This window comes from Hyla sarda, chromosome 4 (assembly GCF_029499605.1).
Source record: "Hyla sarda isolate aHylSar1 chromosome 4, aHylSar1.hap1, whole genome shotgun sequence".
NCBI lineage: Eukaryota > Metazoa > Chordata > Amphibia > Anura > Hylidae > Hyla > Hyla sarda.
The window spans coordinates 77,978,246-77,997,110 of NC_079192.1; the positions used below are offsets into that span (position 1 = coordinate 77,978,246).

Sequence of the window (18,865 nt, forward strand, 5' to 3'; positions counted from 1 at the left end):
TTCTCCGTTCAGGGATCCCCTGTATGGTCGGCGCTCTCCTTCCTCGTCATCACGTCGTCGCGTACGTGCATCGGAGTGCGTAATGACGTGATGACGGCGACGGAGAGCGAGGATACCCGTCCGGCAGCAGAGACGTTCCGGAGCGACGGGGACACGGCGACAGCGATGGAGCGACATCCAGGGCAGCGTGACGGGTCCGGAGCGGTGGGGACACGTGAGTATTACCTCCTATACCAGTTGTCTTCAACCTGCGGACCTCCAGATGTTGCAACATCTGGAGCTCCGCAGGTTGAAGACCACTATTGGGTTCAAAATCTTAAATTTTTTTTGATTTTGCACCCAAAAATAGGGTGCGTCTTATATGCCGGTGCGTCCTATAGGGCGAAAAATACGGTAATTTCTTCCCAGGAACAAATATTTCAATACTTTATGTCTCTTCTTCTTGGGAATTCGAAAATCCAAGTCATCTACAAGGATTGCAACTAAAGGCTAAAGATATATATAATCTGATTTTATAAAAACAATCTTGGACTAACAAAATGTGGCAGTATTAGCTGGAGCACTGGCTGTAAACCAGTTATTACCATCAGTATAATTCTGCATATTCCTTATAATCAGAATAATCATTGCACCTGGGACTAAAATAGAGCATAATGTGCCAATGTACCAATGATGAAACTATTTTCTTTCTTTCCTTTGTGCCTTATTGATATTCTCTGCCTTTTGTATATCTACATTACAAGTCAATGACCTGTAGAAGGCCATAATTAGCTTCATCATTGACGTCTGTGATGGTCAGATGATGTAGTTCTGTCCTTACGGAGAATCTATCATCGCAATTTTGCACAGCGCAGTCTTGTGTTTCAAATGGATCTTCATTTACATAAATTCTACACATAGTTATTGTTTGGATGGGAATACATTTTAGCGCTTTGGAGCCTGTTAGTGATTTAATGTATTCATCCTAAAAGTATATTTTAGCTTGTTTTTATGAGATATTAAAATGAATAGACAGAACTTTTTGCTTCATGTCTGATGGATGTTTATTGGAGACAAACGCATTTCACAAGATCAAGAGGAAGCAGATTGCCAGATGACAACAACAGAAAAGGCCAAATTATAGCGATTAGCAAATGGTCCCTGTGGAATTCACTACTATGGGATCTCCACCACCCTCCCTGATGGCCATTCATTGATTTTTTGAAGCTGGAGATGTGGCCACAGATGCAGATGACTCTGTCTTTTAACCCCTTAAGGACCAAGGACATACCAGTACGTCTTGGGTCCTTTCCCTTTCTATAACGCGGGGTCATAGTGGGTCGGGCCCGGCCTCTGAAAACAGCCGGGACACGTGGCTAATAGTGCCGCACGCTATTAAACCTGTAGACGTGGCGTTCAAAGTTGAGCTGTTCGGGATCGCCGTGGTGAAATTGCGGCATCCAGAACAGCTGTAGGACAGCCGGAGGGTCCCCTTACCTGCCTCCTGTTGTCCGAGATCCAGGCATGAGCAGTCAAGTGGCAGAATCATTGATCAATGATTTCCTATGAGAAACTATTGATCAATGTAAAAGATCAGTGTGTGCAGTGTTATAGCCCCCTATGGGAGCTATAACATTGAAAAAAAGAGTGAAAAAAAGTGAATGAAGATCATTTAACCCCTTCCCTAATAAAAGTTTAAATCACCCCACTTTTCCCATTTAAAAAAAAGAAACTGTTTAAATAAAAATAAAAATAAACAAATGTGGTACTGTTAGGGGTGGGTTAATGTGATTCACATTTTAATGCCTCACCTCGGTCGATCCTTGACAGTATCACCGCGTACGGAAATGTCTGAATTATAAAACTATATAATTAATTAAACCGCACGGTCAATGGCGTACGCGCAAAAAAATTCCAAAGTCCAAAATAGTGTATTTTTGGTCAGTTTTTATATCATGAAAAAATGAATAAAAAGCGATCAAAAAGTTCTATCAATACAAAATTGGTACCGCAAAAAAAGAGCCCTCATATCGCACCGTACGCAAAAAAAAGTTATAGGGGTCAGAAGATGACAATTTTAAACGTATACATTTTCATTCATTTTAATCTTATGGACCTATAAAATAAAGATAAGGTGTCATTTTTACCGAAAAAGTACGGCGTAGAAACAGAAGCCCCCAAAAGTTACAAAATTGTGTTTTTTCTTAAATTTTGTCGCACAATTATTTTTTTTTCCCGTTTCCGGAAAAGCCATCATATGGATTTCTAGGTGCAAAATTGATAGTTATGATTTTTTAAAGTTAAGGAGGAAAAAATGAAAGTGCAAAAAACTTAAAACACCCTGGTCCTTAAGGGGTTAATTAGTTCCTATCATGATCTTGAAATCCTGCCAGTTCCCTTTTTCCCATCATCTTAACCCCTTAGGGGTGCATTCACAAGCTATTTGATTTTGCGGGTTTTCCGCTGCGTATTTGAAAGTGGGCGGGCTCTTCTTGGCTGTCCATAGCAAATTTTCTGCGGCGGAATTTACGCTGCGGAAAATCTGCTGCAGTCCCTACTGACTTCAATAAGGCTTGCGGCGGATTTTCCGCAGGGTAAATTCCTCTGTGGAAAATCTGCTGTGGACAGCGGAGAAGAGCCCGCCCCCTTTCAAATACGCAGCGGAAAACCCGCAAAAACAAATAGTGTGTGAACGCACCCTAAGGACGCAGCCCTTTTTCACCTTAAGGATGCAGCCCTTTTTCACCTTAAGGACTGAGCCCTTTTTCGCAATTCTGACCACCGTCGCTTTACGCATTAATAACTCTAAAACGCTTTTACCGAATATTCTGATTCTGAGAGTGTTTTTTCGTGGTAAATTTTCATCGTTACTTGCATCCTTTTTTGGTAAAAAATCCCAAAATTTCATGAAATTGTTGAAAATTTTGCATTTTTCTAACTTTTAAGCTCTCTGCTTGTAAGGAAAATGGATATTCCAAATAAATGTTATTTTTATTCACAAATACAATATGTTCACTTTATGTTGGCATCATAAAATGGACATATTTTTACTTTTTGAAAAAGTTAGAGGGCTTCAAAGTAGAGCAGCAAAAAAATGTCATGAAAATTGCAGAATCTGAAGGGACAGATGTTACAGAACTACTACTCCCAGCATGCCTGGGCAGTCTAGACATGCTGAGAGTTGTAGTTTGGCAACATCTGGAGGGCTACCATTTGGGCACCACTGTAACAGTGGTCTCCAAACTGTGACCCTCCAGATGTTGCAAAACTACAAATCCCAGCATGCCCAGACAGCCTTTGGCTGTCTGGGCATGCTGGGAGTTGCAGTTCTGCCTTCCTCATGGTTGCCACAGTAAAGATCACTTTACTTTCACTTTCATTCCCCCCACCATCATTTCCTTACCTGAGCAGGGATCTCCGCTGTCTCCAGTATGATCTTTGGTCCCCACATCATCTTCTTCTCAGGTACCGGCCTCCATCTTCTCCCCCCGTTCTGGCCGACATCCAGGGGTGGGCAGAATGGGGGGGTTGCCATGGCAACCCACTGTCCTGCGCTGCCATTGGTCAGAATCAGTTCTGACCAATGGCAGGGGATAGGAGGAGATTGCAGCACTGCGACCTCGCTCCTATCCCTCAGGATGATCGGGGCTGTCACTGAAAGCTCCGATCATCCCTATTTTCCGGGTGATCGGGTCACCAGAGACCCGATGAGCCTGGAATAGCAGAAAATCGCATGTCTGAATTGACATGCGATTTTCTGCGATCGCCGACATGGGGGGGTCTTAGGACCCCCCTCGGCGATGTGCCGGGATGCCTGCTGAATGATTTCAGCAGGCATCCCGTGCAGTCCCCAACCGGCTAGCGGCGTGGACCGGAATTCCCACAGGCATGTGCATACGCCCCACGTCCTTAAGGACTCGGGATGCAGGGCGTATGCATACGCCCGGCGTCCTGAAGAGGATAAACTTTCGACAGTCTTTATATTTGTTAGTTTTTTACATTGATTGTTCTGTATTTTCTGCTCAGTCTCAGTCATCTTCACAGACTGGGAAGAGGCGTTACCCAGCAGGCGGGACATCATCTGAAGCCCTGCTAGAAAAAACTTCCTCCTTCACTCTGCTACACAAAGTCCAGAGCCGTTCAGTGCAAAATGGGCTGTGATTGAGACCGCACCCCCCTCAGAAGAAATATTCAGCTCTTTACACTCTATTCACTGTGCTGAGGTCTGCCAGGCTGTGGTAGGAGACAATCTGCAAGAAGGACTGCAGGCAGGACCAAAAGGAGGACCCCTGGTGGCCAAACTTTTAGGTTTTTTTTTAACACATAAAGTTACTAATTTTAATTAAGAAGTATATTAAAAAAGTAATTTAAATAGGTTAATCTATAACATATTAAATTTTTATTACTAATGACAGGTACTATTTAAAGTCTAAGGGAGTCGTTGGCTGCTTGTCTCCATAATTTCAATAGATTCCCATGTGCATATGCCTCCATCTGAAAGCTATCATTACATAATTTCAATTTACAGTTAGGGATGATGGGATAGGTGTACAGATATCATTTCGGATAAGGTTATCTGAAAGTGAAGGTCGCATTGTGTCTTCTTTTTATGTATTAATATTAGGGTATGTGTACTGATTGATTTATCTTATACATTGCCTTCAGGTTTCTGGCCTTACAATACCTTCAATTCACACAAAGCTTGTAACACATATTTGTGATTGTATGTCTTGTATACACCATATATTTGTTAACCCTTTTATTGCAAAAATGAGCTGCAGGCAACACCATGTTGGATGGCTGTTGATGACAACAAGAATGAGAGTCTTTTGGTCCAACAGTAATGTGTTTTGGAAGAGCCTAGGGGGGATGGATGAAATGTGCGATGACAAGGTTTGGTGCCATTTGGGGTGTGTGTCGACTGCCCTTTTTGCTAGTGTTGTTGGCCTGGGTATTGGAGGGGTATCTATCATCTCTCTACCTATCCATTTCATATTATCTATTTGTTTTGGTCTCCCTAAAATTGTCCTTTGAGGAGGAAATAGAACACCAAGGATACCCTCATGTTCTGAGCACACCTCCATTCATGCCTAATAACTAAAGTTTGTTCACTCACATACTGTACAAAAGGCAGCATTAACATTGTGATATTCATAATAATCACTCCATCTTTCTTTAGAATTACTTCCCTAATATTAGTAAAACCCTGCAAGTTACCAACAGCTGAAACTAGTAAATACAGAAGAGAGAAGAGCCGAAATAACATATTCCATATTTCTGTTACACTATGAAAAATTACCTATTGCTGATACAATCCCCTGAAGAAATAGAGTAGGTCAGTATTTCAGAACTTCATACCTATGATAACTCATTCTAAGGAAATAATATTTTGACAAGGATGACAAATCTGTAAAAAGCATATAGTTAATTTTACTTACCATATAATAGGATTTTCCCTTGAGGCCCTGGGCCTGTAAAATCTCAAGAGTTTCAATAAGATTCAGAATTTTGTGTTTAAATTGATACTTGGGGGACTATGTGGTGTACTGATTTTTTTTTAAAATAACCTTACCTTACATAGGATTATTTTTTAGAAACACTAAGTCAACCGAAGACTTAAAGATGTACTCCGCCCCTAGACATCTTATCCCTTATCCAAAGGATAGGGGATAAGCTGTCTGATCGTGGGGGCCTGCCACTGGGAACCTCCGAAATCTCTCCTGCGACACCCCGTGTCATCTAGTACCAAACGAGAAACCAAATCACTATAAAGACCGTAGGATCAAGATAAAATCACTTCATTTTATTAATTAAACATAACATGCATAAAATCACACATACATCAATGGGCATAGAAACAAGATGTGGGAACTGGGGGAGGGGGGGGTAATACTCTACGAGCAAGCAGAATAATAAGCCCTGTATAACATGCATTAAAAACAAAGAAAGTTGAAAAAGTGCAAGTGCATAAAAAGTACACAGAAAGGAAATGGCTAGGATCATGGATGGGCATATCTGCATAACACATGAAAAACTCCCATGTAGTACATGGTATTGCACCAACCCATTAGCTTATATAACAACAACTACACCATGTTTTGGAAGTACAGGGTGGGCCATTGAAATGGATACACCTTAATAAAATGGGAATGGTTGGTGATATTAACTTCCTGTTTGTAGCACATTAGTATATGTGAGGGGGGAAACTTTTCAAGATGGGTGGTGACCATTTTGAAGTCGGACATTTTGAATCCAACTTTTGTTTTTTCAAAAGGAAGAGGGTCATGTGACACATCAAACTTATTGAGAATTTCACAAGAAAAACTATGATATGCTTGGTTTTAACGTAACTTTATTCTTTCATAAGTTATTTACAAGTTTCTGACCACTTATAAAATGTGTTCAATGTGCTGCCCATTGTGTTGGATTGTCAATGCAACCCTCTTCTCCCACTCTTCACACACTGATAGCAACACCGCAGGAGAAATGGTAGCACAGGCTTCCAGTATCCGTAGTTTCAGGTGCTGCACATCTTGTATCTTCACAGCATAGACAATTGCCTTTAGATGACCCCAAAGATAAAAGTCTAAGGGGGGCAGATCGGGAGACCTTGGGGGCCATTCAACTGGCCAACGACGACCAATCCACTTTCCAGGAAACTGTTCATCTAGGAATGCTCGGACCTGACACCCATAATGTGGTGGTGCACCATCTTGCTGGAAAAACTCAGGGAACGTACCAGGTCCGAGCATTACTAGATGAACAATTTCCTGGAAATTGGATTGGTCATCGTGGGCCAGTTGAATGGCCCCAAGGTCTCCCGATCTGACCCCCTTAGACTTTTATTTTTGGGGTCATCTGAAGGCAATTGTCTATGCTGTGAAGATACGAGATGTGCAGCACCTGAAACTACAGATACTGGAAGCCTGTGCTAACATTTCTCCTGCGGTGTTGCTATCAGTGTGTGAAGAGTAGGAGAAGAGGGTTGCATTGACAATCCAATACAATGGGCAGCACAGTGAACACATTTTATAAGTGGTCAAAAACTTTCAAATAACTCATGAAGGAATAAAGTTATGTTAAAACCAAGCACATCGTTGTTTTTCTTGTGAAATTCCCAATAAGTTTGATGTGTCAAATGACCCTCTTCCTATTGAAAAAACAAAAGTTGGATTCAAAATTTCCGACTTCAAAATGGCCACCAAGGTCACCACCCATCTTGAAAAGTTTCCCCCCTCACATATACTAATGTGCCACAAACAGGAAGTTAATATCACCAACCATTCCCATTTTATTAAGGTGTATCCATATAAATGGCCCACCCTGTAGTATACAAAGTGAATGACAGTGCATGTAAGTAGCAAATCATGTAAAAAAAAAACTATTCCCAAAGTGGGGAGAAGAAAGCATGCAGAGTATATCCACCGAAGATAGTATAGCCCCAACTCAAGTTACCCACCACACCTCCGATGCGTTTCGCAACAGACAAAGCCTGTGAGGCGAAACGCGTTGGAGGTGTTGTGGGTAACTGTGTGGGTAACTGTGACATGCTAGCCGTGCATAGCAATCTTGGCTGGTGGCCAACTTCAGATACCAGATGAAAGCTATGGGGTCCTTGTGCAGCTTACCCCACAGTCTGGGAATTGTACTTGTGAGAGTTGAATGAGTGGATCGTTCAGACAGCGGTAAGGTGGCTACTTGGATTCTTTTCTATGGACTCCTAAAGTAGTCCTCTGTAGTTCTAGCTCTGGAGACTCTGATGTAACCCAAAGGTCATGTGTTCCAGGAAAGCGGGTGATTTAGCTAACTTAAGCTTCCCTGTCTCTGCCCCCTCTGCTGCAATATGCCTGCATTGCCACTCACTTTACTATCTCAGGGCGGCCAGATAAGTGCTGAAGAGTCACCTCTGTTGAGGAGAGTAGAAATAGGCAAGAAGAGCCAGGATATCCCTATTAACCCGTTAAGGACTAAGTACAGTTACGCCCCCAAGTCCTGGTACTTAAGAACCAAGGGCATAACTGTACACACTGGTCCCATTACTGGGTTTGAAGCATGCTCAGGAGCTGAGCACACTTTATACCCGGTGGGTCCCGGCTGCTATTAGCAGCCGGGACCCATGGTTAATGCCGGACATTGCTGATCCGACCGATGCCAGGCATTAACTCTTTAGATGCTGCAATTAAAGTTGATAGCGGCCTCTAAATGCGGACTGCCCTTACCTGCCTCCTCGCCGTCTGATCGGTGGTTTGATGCTCCAGGATGCCTCAGCAGGCTAGAGCAGCAGAGCACTGATAACACTGTTCAATGCTGAGCCAAAGATGTAGCAAAGATGTTCAATCCCATTTGTTATTTTTCACATCTTTGTATCTTTCTGTAAATGCCTCAATTAGTTTTGCACCATTATCAGCATAGTCAAGTGTTGTAGAAGGCTTTTGTCCTTCTAGATTGGGGAAATACTGTGGTTTTCCTTTTGAGTTGCATTTTCCACATCATTCATTTAAAATGATTTCACATTTGAGGGCAGAGAGCAGAGGAGATGGTGTTCAGTTCTGAGAGGTACATAAGAAATGTCCACCATGAAAGCTAAATCACACAGCCGCTTACTACCATTATGTTCCCTGACAGGCTTTCCCTTCATCTCTATGAATTGCTTGGCTTCATTCTGCATTTGTAAAACCTCATAAACAGGTTCACCGCACTGAGAGTCGAGATCATTTAGTAACTCCTTATACCGGTGGCTGTTTAACCCTTTGTTTGTAGTAAAATTTACGCATTTGACATTACTGTTGACATCACATTGTTGAGCTGCAAAGAGACTTTCTTGGTGTAAGATAGAGTGGCATATTATGAAATCCCTCAGATCAAGACTGAGACAATTTGTTCTTTCTTGACAAGTGTTAAAGGGGTATTCCAGGCAAAACCTTATATATATATATATATATATATATATATATATATATATATATATATATATATATATATATATCAACTGGCTCCGGAAAGTTAAACATATTTGTAAATTACTTCTATTAAAAAATCTTATTCCTTCCAATAGTTATTAGCTTCTGAAATTTTCTGTCTAACTGCTCAATGATGATGTCATGTCTCGGGAGCTGTGCATGATGGGAGAATATCCCCATAGGAGCTGCACAGCTCCCGGGACGTGAGTCATCAGAGAGCAGTTAGACAGAAAACAACAACTCAACTTCAGAAGCTAAAAACTATTGGAAGGATTAAGATTTTTTAATAGAAGTAATTTACAAATCTGTAGAAATATATATATTAGGGCTCAGGGTTTGAGACAACTGGACAAGTAATACTTCAATTTATTAATAATATGCAATGTGACAATAGAATATAAAATAAAATGAAAATAGCAGCAACTGCGTCTCACAGGGCCCTTGTGTAGGCGCAGCACCAACTATAAAAACTATAACATATGTATAGCATAATGTATAAAATATAAAAAATCCTTATAAAAAATTATTATAAAAATAGAGACCACCATAAATATATATAGGGAGAGGAATCTGGGTGGGAGAGTCTTAGTCCTTCCACAATAGTCAATTATCTCCTCTCTTGAAAAGTCCTGCTAATATAGACAGATTCCGGTATTTTTGTAACCAATAGCAACCATAAGGTTAGTAACCCATAGCAACCATTCAAATGTGGTAGTTCGCAATTCAACACTTTAGTAGATAATATACTTGCTATTTGTAGACAATGTTCAACGTAAAGCTTGTGTGCAGTCACTATTAGTATGCAAGCATATTTTTACGATACTTTGTATCTCACCGCTCCCGGACACTGATGCGCTGAACTTCACGGGGATGCTGCGATCTCCTCCTGTTGCGCTATGGAATCCCGCAGTGTGTTAACACTGAGTGGCTCTCTTGGTATGAGACAGCATCACCGGAGACTCGGCCGTCTCCCACGGTGGTGATGCTGGAAGACGGTGGGTTCCGGGTGGTGGTATTGCAGCGGTTCTGCGGGTAAGAACGTAGATATGCCGGTGGCGTCCTCATGGCAGCGAGGCGCGGATGTCTCCTTTACCGGGTGTCGGGTGATTGACAGTTTGTTTTTCGGTATCGGACTGCTATATGCTAAGCAGGGCAAATATACTGGTGGTCTCAATAGATATAAAGGGGACGCTGGACGCGTTTCAGGACTGTCTCAGTCCTTTCTTCAGCAGCTAAGAATAGAAGTTCAGCGCATCAGTGTCAGTGTTAACACACTGCGGGATTCCATAGCGCAACAGGAGGAGATCGCAGCATCCCCGTGAAGTTCAGCACATCAGTGTCCGGGAGCGGTGAGATACAAAGTATCGTAAAAATATGCATGCATACTAATAGTGACTGCACACAAGCTTTACGTTGAACATTGTCTGCAAATAGCAAGTATATTATCTACTAAAGTGTTGAATTGCGAACTACCACATTTGAATGGTTGCTACGGGTTACTAACCTTATGGTTGCTACTGGTTACAAAAATACCGGAATCTGACTATATTAGCAGGACTTTTCAAGAGAGGAGATAATTGACTATTGTGGAAGGACTAAGACTCTCCCACCCAGATTACTCTCCCTATATATATTTATGGTGGTCTCTATTTTTATAATAATTTTTTATAAGGATTTTTAATATTTTATACATTATGCTATACATATGTTATAGTTTTTATAGTTGGTGCTGCACCTACACAAGGGCCCTGTGAGACGCAGTTGCTGCTATTTTCATTTTATTTTATATTCTATTGTCACATTGCATATTATTAATAAATTGAATTATTACTTGTACAGTTGTCTCAAACCCTGAGCCCTAATATATATATTTCTACAGACAAACTACATTTTGACACCTTGGGTAGGTGTCTAATTAGGTAGCCCGGGTTTATTTGGTGGGTTGTCGGACAAGAGCCTCTCCAACTCCTTTATAATTTACAAATCTGTTTAACTTTCCAGAGCCAGTTGATATTAAAAAAAAAGTTTTGGCCTGGAATACCCCATTAAGCCTGTGAAGGCTGTATTTGTGTGAGGGGCATGAGTCTACTACGCCCTTCCCCTGCACCTAGAGGTGGAGCGTTCATGTCTTTGGCGAGGGAGCGTGTGTATATAATGCCCCTGGCGCCTTTAGGTGGGGCGTACATGTTTTGCGGAAGTCGCTGCATCCAGTAGGGAGCGTCCGGCATTTGAATCTCCCCTCCAGAACATCAGGGGTTTTTTTTGTTTTGTTTTTTGTACTTTTGTGTTTTCCTCCATTTAAATTTTTTTTTTTAAAAGGGAGGTGATTCAAACTTTTATTAGGGAAGGGGTAATTTAGATTTATTAACTTTATTTTTAAATTTTTTAAAACTATTTTTTAGTCCCCATAGGAGACTATTACATGGAATCTTTAGATTGCAAACACTGAACAATGCTGCTCCATAAAACAGCATTGATCAATGTTATGGGCGCTCCATGCAGCTATGGCTTAACTGTGGGTCCTGGTTGCTCATAACAACCAGGACCCACCAGATATGAAGCGCACTTAGCACTTGTCTTTTTTTTTTATCTGAAGTTGACTGAAGACTTGGACTTACTGAAGGCCTTGGACTGGATTTTGACTTGACCGACAAATTAACGGTTACTGGGAACCGAGTTCCAATTTAACTGTGCACCACTGGGATCCTCATGGGGATAGTTCATGGCAACAAAATAAGTCCCTCTCTCTCACCTACCCTTTTTTGCGTATAGTAGAGATGCCACTGACTGGAGAGCATCCGACAGTGAGACCCCAGACACTAGTCACTGAAATAGGTTCAGCCCTGGTTAACCCGTACCGTCATCCAAAAGTTATAGGGCCCATCAGCAATGCTATTTGTGCCTAAAAACTCTGCTTGAGTTATGGTATTATCTCGGCAGGGGGATCTGACAGAGAGGACTTCAGCTTGATCTGGATCTGCAATGGTGTTATTTGGGGCCTATCCTCATTTAAAGGAGTAGTCTCATACAAAAAAAACTGCAGATAAGAGATACGCTTTAGAGCACTGGGGCCCCCACCAACTCCTATATGGAGCCCCAGCTCTCTCCGGGAGCAGCGCATCATGACTTCCACCCGAAGCGGGGGCCCCCACGTCCCCTCCATATATCTCTATGGGAGAGCTGTTCGGCAATGTTCGGCTCTCCCATAGAGACATATGGAGGGGGTGTGGGGAGAGCCAGGGCTCCATACAGGAGATCACAGGGGGCCCCAGCTCTCGGACCCGCCGCGATCTAAAACTTATCCCCTAACCAGTGGATAGGGGATACATTTTTCTGGATGACATATCACCTTCAAGGTATGCGAACAGGGTGTGGAAATACAAGCCCCTCAGTGAGGTAAGAGTAAAGAGGGACACAGGAGCTGTTGCACCTTCACCGGTCAAAGCCAGACTCTACACTGACTTTTGGGATTTCTTTCCTATCCCAGAAGGGTAGGTCGGCAACAAGGATGGCTTCTCTGGTTGGCTGCAAAGAACATGTGACTAACTGACAGTTGGGATTTTCTTCCCTATCATAGAGGATTAGGATGCAACAGGGATGACTTCCCTGATTGGCTGCAGGAGACATGTGGCTACTCACCAGCTCTTACAGTTGAAAACAGTTAACCCTTGCACAGTAATTAAAGTGACATTATGCTGATGTGGTGGCCTAGTGCCGTATTACATACCGTACCTAGTGTAGAGGTCCCCAAAGTCAGAGTAACTACGCTCAGGTAGGGTCCCTCAGGTGGGACAGCCCCTAGTCGCCTCTTCTTAAGTCTAATTATCTAATGTTAATACATATATATTTTATAATAGTATATATATAGGATAATGTATAGTACTTACCTTGTGTAGCGTCGCAGGACCTTCGGTCATGTGACCATGTTAAATAACCTCTTTGGTATGTTGGAGGACCTTAGGAGGTCCTTGGGTCACGTGTTACCCACAAATCTTTGTAATGGGAATTGACATTAGTACTGGACCAATTAGCACTAGTCCAGCCCCTGCCTATATAAGGGTATGTTCACACTGAGGAATTGGGGCGGAAATCAAGCAGAAATTTTCTGCCTCAAAATATTGTTACTTTTCCACAAGATTTTGCTCAGAATTTCGCGCGGAATTGGCGCGGAAATCGTGCGGAATTTGGTGCCAATTCCGCACCAATTCCACGCGAATTCCGCGTGGAAATGCTTCTGACTGAAAAAAAATAATAACATTGATCTCTATGGGAGAACGACGCTGATTCCGCCTGAAAGAAAGAACATGTTCTTTTTTCAAGCGGAACAGACTTCCTCGTCAGAATTCTGCTTGAGGAAATTCCTCAGTGTGAACTGAGGGGCAGAAATTCTGTACAACTCTATGGGGATTTCACTGGTGAATGATTTGGAGAGGAAAAAGCGAGCAGATTACTCGTGGAAAATCCTCTCCAATTGCTCAGTGTGAACATACCCTAAGGGAGCTGTAGCCAATTATCGCTCTCTTGGGTTGCTCCTCTCGTGGATGCCGGACTAGCAGGACGGATCTACGCAACTTTCAAAGACACGCTAGGCCTCAAAAACCTACCGGCCTCAGCAGAACTAAAACCGTGTGTTCTAATCTACCCCCCGATAAAGCTAGCGTGACTACTGGACCGCAACTAATCCCCTAAATCCAGTGGAATAGCGCATAATACTTAAAGATTCTAAATTGCTAAAGTCCCAACCTTGTCAATCTCCAAAGAAAGAACCTGTATGCATAGAGACTGTTCCGTTATTGAAGCTTGCAGAAAACCTTCAGTAAAAGTTATACCTGATTCAGAAAACTCTCCGGTTGTGGACATTCTATTATTATCTACACACTGATAACACTGAAAAACACAATAAAATACATTTTTATATCAGAACTACATTAGGACCTATAATAGAGACGGGCACCTCGGGGGACTCCAATCACCCAAACAGAGTGGTGAAGATGTTACTGCTCATGGACACTACACATGCAGCCATCAATGTATTACAGCATCTTCCCTTCTTAGCATTTTAACAATATTGGCTCCTTTAGGCCCTTCAGGATATCTCACCCCGATTGTGATATTCTAGCGCCATTTTTTGTATTTAATACACTTGCTATGCATGTTTTTAAAGATAGCAATTGATAAAGGAGTAGTTACCTCCCAAAATGAGTTTTTCCAGTCTGGTATTCGATGTTTAATTGTTTTTTACTTATGTATCAATAAATGCATGTATTGATACAATATTCCAAACACAGTTGATATTAAATTCAGCCCCATCCTTTTTATTTTTACATTCATTGCTCTACTATAGGTTCCTAGCTCTAGAATACCAGTCAAACCACTGATAGCCAGCAACCCAGAATCCAACATGTACCCCAATCACAGAAGTAATATGCATGCACCCATGATGCACTCCAGAGGAGAGCCCAGATCAGATTGATTCTTTTATTTTTTAGTTATTTTTTTTTATAAAAAAAAGGAATGTGATTAGTTGCTATGGGCAACGGGTCAACTTTTCCTCTATACGTTTTGATAAATCTCACACAGTTATTTGGTATGTAAGAAGTTAATGTGAAAATGTGACGCACTGATGTAATTTATTATTGTCATTAAACAGGCACTGTCAGATACAAAAACTTTTGATATGTTGTAAAGCATGCAAGACCAATAGGTTTTGCAATTGCTTTCATTAGAGAATTATCAGTACTTCATACTGAAAAAGCCAGTCAAACAACTTCCCCCCCTGCCTGCTTGGACACATACTAGTCCTGCTGTGTCCATGCATCATCACCTATGTCATGGACACACTTTCTTGATTGACAGCTGTGATCACAGGGCTCACAGCTGAAGGAAAAAATCCTCCCACTGTCAGCTTGTGTCCCGCTACTGTCAGTGAGGACAACTGGGAGTTGTAGTTTACCTAATGCTAGGAGAGATGTGAGCAGACAGCATACTGAGGGAGGGGGCGGAGACCTGCACAGTGAGGCCACGCCCCCTCCCATTGAGAGGAATTCAGACTAGTGAGCTAAATTAAAAGTGTAATAAAAAAATAAATAAAGGTGCTAGACACATAAAAATTTGATGCACATGGTCAAGATTAGGTACTGAGTGATATATTAAAATACATTTTTTGTTGGATCTGACGGGTACACTTTAATTATTGTTGCACCATACATTGAATGGTTAAACGAAAGATGTTATTGCAAAGTACAATTGTTCACAGAAGAAACAAGCCCTCGTATGGTCCTGTGGATGGAAAAATAAAAGTGTTATGCCTCTTAAAGAGCAAGGAGGAATAAACTAAAATATATATATACCTGCGTCCTTAAAGGAGTACTCCACCAAAAAACATCTTATCCCCTATCCAAAGGACAGGGGATAAGATGTCTCATTATGGAGTTCCCACAGCTGGGGACGCCTGCGATCTCCGGGCCGGCAGCGGCAGCGTCCGGAACACAGAATCTGGGAGCTTCTGCATTCATGACGTCAAGCCATGCCCTCTCCATTGACCTCTTAAGGACGTGGGGTGTATGCATATGCCTGCGGGAATTCTGGTCCCCGCCGCTAGCCGGTTGGGGACCGGACCGGAATGACTGCTGATATCTATCAGCAGGCATCCCATGCATATGCCCAGGGGGTTCCTGAGACCGGAAATCGACGGTCAATTCAGACCGGCGGATCCGGGTCATACCGGTGACACGGTGACCCGGAAAATCAGGGGGATCTGGGGTGTCCAAGACACGCCCAATCCCCCTGAAGGGATAGGAGTTATGTGGCAGGGGTGCCACCCCTCCTATCTCTGCTATTGGTCGTCAAGACGCGACGATCAATAGCAGATCAGGGGGGTTAAAGTTTGGTTCCCCCGTCCTGCACACCGACGGTACTCCGGGCAGAATGGGGGAACTGCAGCGTGACCGGCGGTGGCAGCGGTGGCAAATATTCTGCCGCAGCGCAATCTCCTAGCGGTAAACTCACTGTAAACCTGCGCCAGTGTGAATGTACCCTAAAAACACTACACTACACTAACACAAAATAAAGGGTAAAACACTACATATACACCCCCTTACACTGCCCCCCCCCCAATAATAATAAAAAACATTGTTCGGCAGTGTTTCCAAAACGGAGCCTCCAGCTGTTGCAAAACAACAACTCCCAGCATTTCCGGACAGCCACTGACTGTCCAGGCATGCTGGGAGTTAAGCAACAGCTGGAGGCACCCTGTTTGGGAATCACTGGCGTAGAATACCCCTATGTCCACCCCTATGCAATCCCTAATTTAGTCCTCAAATGCGCATGGCGCTCTCTCACTTCGGAGCCCTGTCGTATTTCAAGGAAACAGTTTAGGGCCACATATGGGGTATCTCCGTACTCGGGAGAAATTGCACTACAAATTTTGGGGGGCTTTTTCTCCTTTTACCCCTTATGAAAAGGAAAAGTTGGGGTCTACATCAGCTAAAAGTTGGGGTCTACATCGGTTAGTGTAAAAAATAATTTTCTTTTACACTAACATGCTGGTGTTGACCCATACTTTTTATTTTCACAAGAGGTAAAAGGAAAAAAAGACCCCCAAAATTTGTAACGCAATTTCTCCTGAGTACGGAAATACCCCATATGTGGGCGTAAAATGCTCTGCGGGCGCACAACAAGGCTCAGGAGTGAGAGCGCACTCATCTGAGACCTAAATTGGTGATTTGCACAGGGGTGGCTGATTTTACAGCGGTTCTGACATAAACGCAAGAAAATAAATACCCACATGTGACCCCATTTTGGAAACTACACCCCTCACGGAATGTAATAAGGGGTGCAGTGAGCATTTACCCCCCCCCCCCCACAGGTGTCTGACAGATTTTTGGAACAGTGGTCTGCGAGTGTACAAAATTAAGATTTTGAATTTTCTCCTTCACTTTGCTGCTATTCCTGTGAAACACCTAAAGGGTTAACACACTTACTGAATGTCATTTTGAATACTTTGAGGGGTGCAGTTTTTATAATGGGGTCATTTGTGGGGTATTTCTAATATGAAGGCCCCTCAAATCCACTTCAAAACTGATCTGGTCTCTGAAAAATTCTGATTTTGAAAATTTTGTGAAAAATTGGAAAATTGCTATACTTTGAAGCCCTCTGATGTCTTCCAAAAGTAAAAACATGTCAACTTTATGATGCAAACATAAAGTAGACATATTGTACATTTGAATCAATATATAATTTATTTGGGATGTCCATTTTCCTTATAAGCAGAGAGTTTAAAAATTAAAAAAAAATGCTAAATTTTCAAATTTTTCATCAAATTTGGGAACCAAGAAATGATGCAAGTATCGATGAAATTTTACCACTAACATAAAGTAGAATATGTCATGAAAAAACAATCTCGGAATCAGAATGAAAAGTAAAAGCATCCCAGAATTATTAATGCTTAAAGTGACAGTGGTCAGATGTGCAAAAAAGGCCTGTGTCCTTAAGGTGAAAATGAGCTGCATCCTTAAGGGGTTAATGCCATGTAGCCATCCTGTCTCCTCCCATAGACATAAATGGAGGGGACATGGCGGGATGTCATGAACGTTCGCTCTGTGCACGAAGTTCGGAGTTCACTCTGTGCACGGATGACTGGGGTGCCACGCCTGAGATCGTGGGGTAAACCCGCGATCAGACATCTTATCCCCTATTCTTTTGATAGGAGATAAGATGTTTTTTCGGCGGAGTACCCCTTTAAGGGGTAATACTGACCTAGAAAAGGAAGTTTTACTGTCATTTTTACTGCAGTGAAGCTGGGTTTTTATTTGGCATTTTGTTTGGAAAACCGCCACTGTAGCTCTTGAGCCAAAGTCAGAAGTAGAACCAGCAGAAAGGAGAAATATAAAGCTGGGTTCAGACTACAGAATCTCCGAAAATGGTAAAATTGTGTTTTTGTTTTTATTGCACCCCATACATATATGTTTTTTGGCTTTTCAAAACAATACGTAGGAGATGTATCATTGTTTTCAAACGTATGGCTTGTATATGACAATTTTTGTTGTACTTTTGCTTACATGCGACCAATTTATCAAATAGTCGCAGGACCTTGATATATAAATCACACATAAGCAAAACCCAGGTAACCAGCTTACAAAAGTATTTTTTAAAGCAGAAAAGTTTTCCTTTATGTTAATAGACGAAGTTCTTTATCTACCCTTTATTACCAGTAGTGTTGCTAGAGAGTGTCGGGGGGGGGGGGGGGGTAACCGCATCGGGTGATACCTTTACTGGCCTGCCTGGCATTAAATAGCTGCACTCCAACTATCCCACAACAACGCATCAACCCTCCTCAGAAATTAAAAAATATTAAAAACATACTATGCCGCACCATGAAGATCCGAAATCTGGAGGCTTTTTTGTTTAATTTTGAGACGTTGGTGGGCAGAGTCTGAGGCCGGAGTTTATGTCAGGAAGGAAGACAGCGCAGCACCAACAGGCACATAAAGAATAGTGAAGCCACACAAAAAAAAAAGAAACGGCTTGGTACGTTACCCACCCCAAAATGTGCATGAAGCTGTATTACTATGGATGTTTCTTTTTTTTTGTAAGGAAACATTTTTGTGCCACATAAAGTCATGGCCGTAAATGTTAGCACCCCTGAAATGTTTCTAGAAAATGTATTCCTCACAGAAAAGGATTGCAGTAACACACGTTTTGCTATACACATGTTTATTCCCTTTGTGTGTATTGGAACTAAACCAAAAAGGTAGTAAAAAAAAAAAGCAAATTGGACATAATGGGCTGGACTTGAGAACCAAAATTGTGGAAAAATATCAACAATCTCAAAGTTACAAGTCCATCTCCAGAGATCTAGATTTGCCATTGTCCACAGTGTGCAACATTAACAAGAAGTTTGCAACCCATGGCACAGTAGCTAATCT

The 18,865-nt window shown here is 42.1% G+C and overlaps 1 protein-coding gene across 4 annotated transcripts in view; it reads left to right on the forward strand.

Moving 5' to 3' along the window:
• The first annotated feature begins 12,599 nt into the window (after nucleotides 1–12,599).
• Nucleotides 12,600–18,865, forward strand: part of TGFA (transforming growth factor alpha) — a 142,647-nt gene continuing 136,381 nt past the window's right edge. For all 4 annotated transcript variants that reach the window (XM_056571447.1, XM_056571444.1, XM_056571450.1 and 1 more), the window contains exon 1: nucleotides 12,600–12,711. The gene's annotated coding sequence lies outside the window, so the exon portion shown is untranslated. The remainder of the gene's footprint in view (nucleotides 12,712–18,865) is intronic.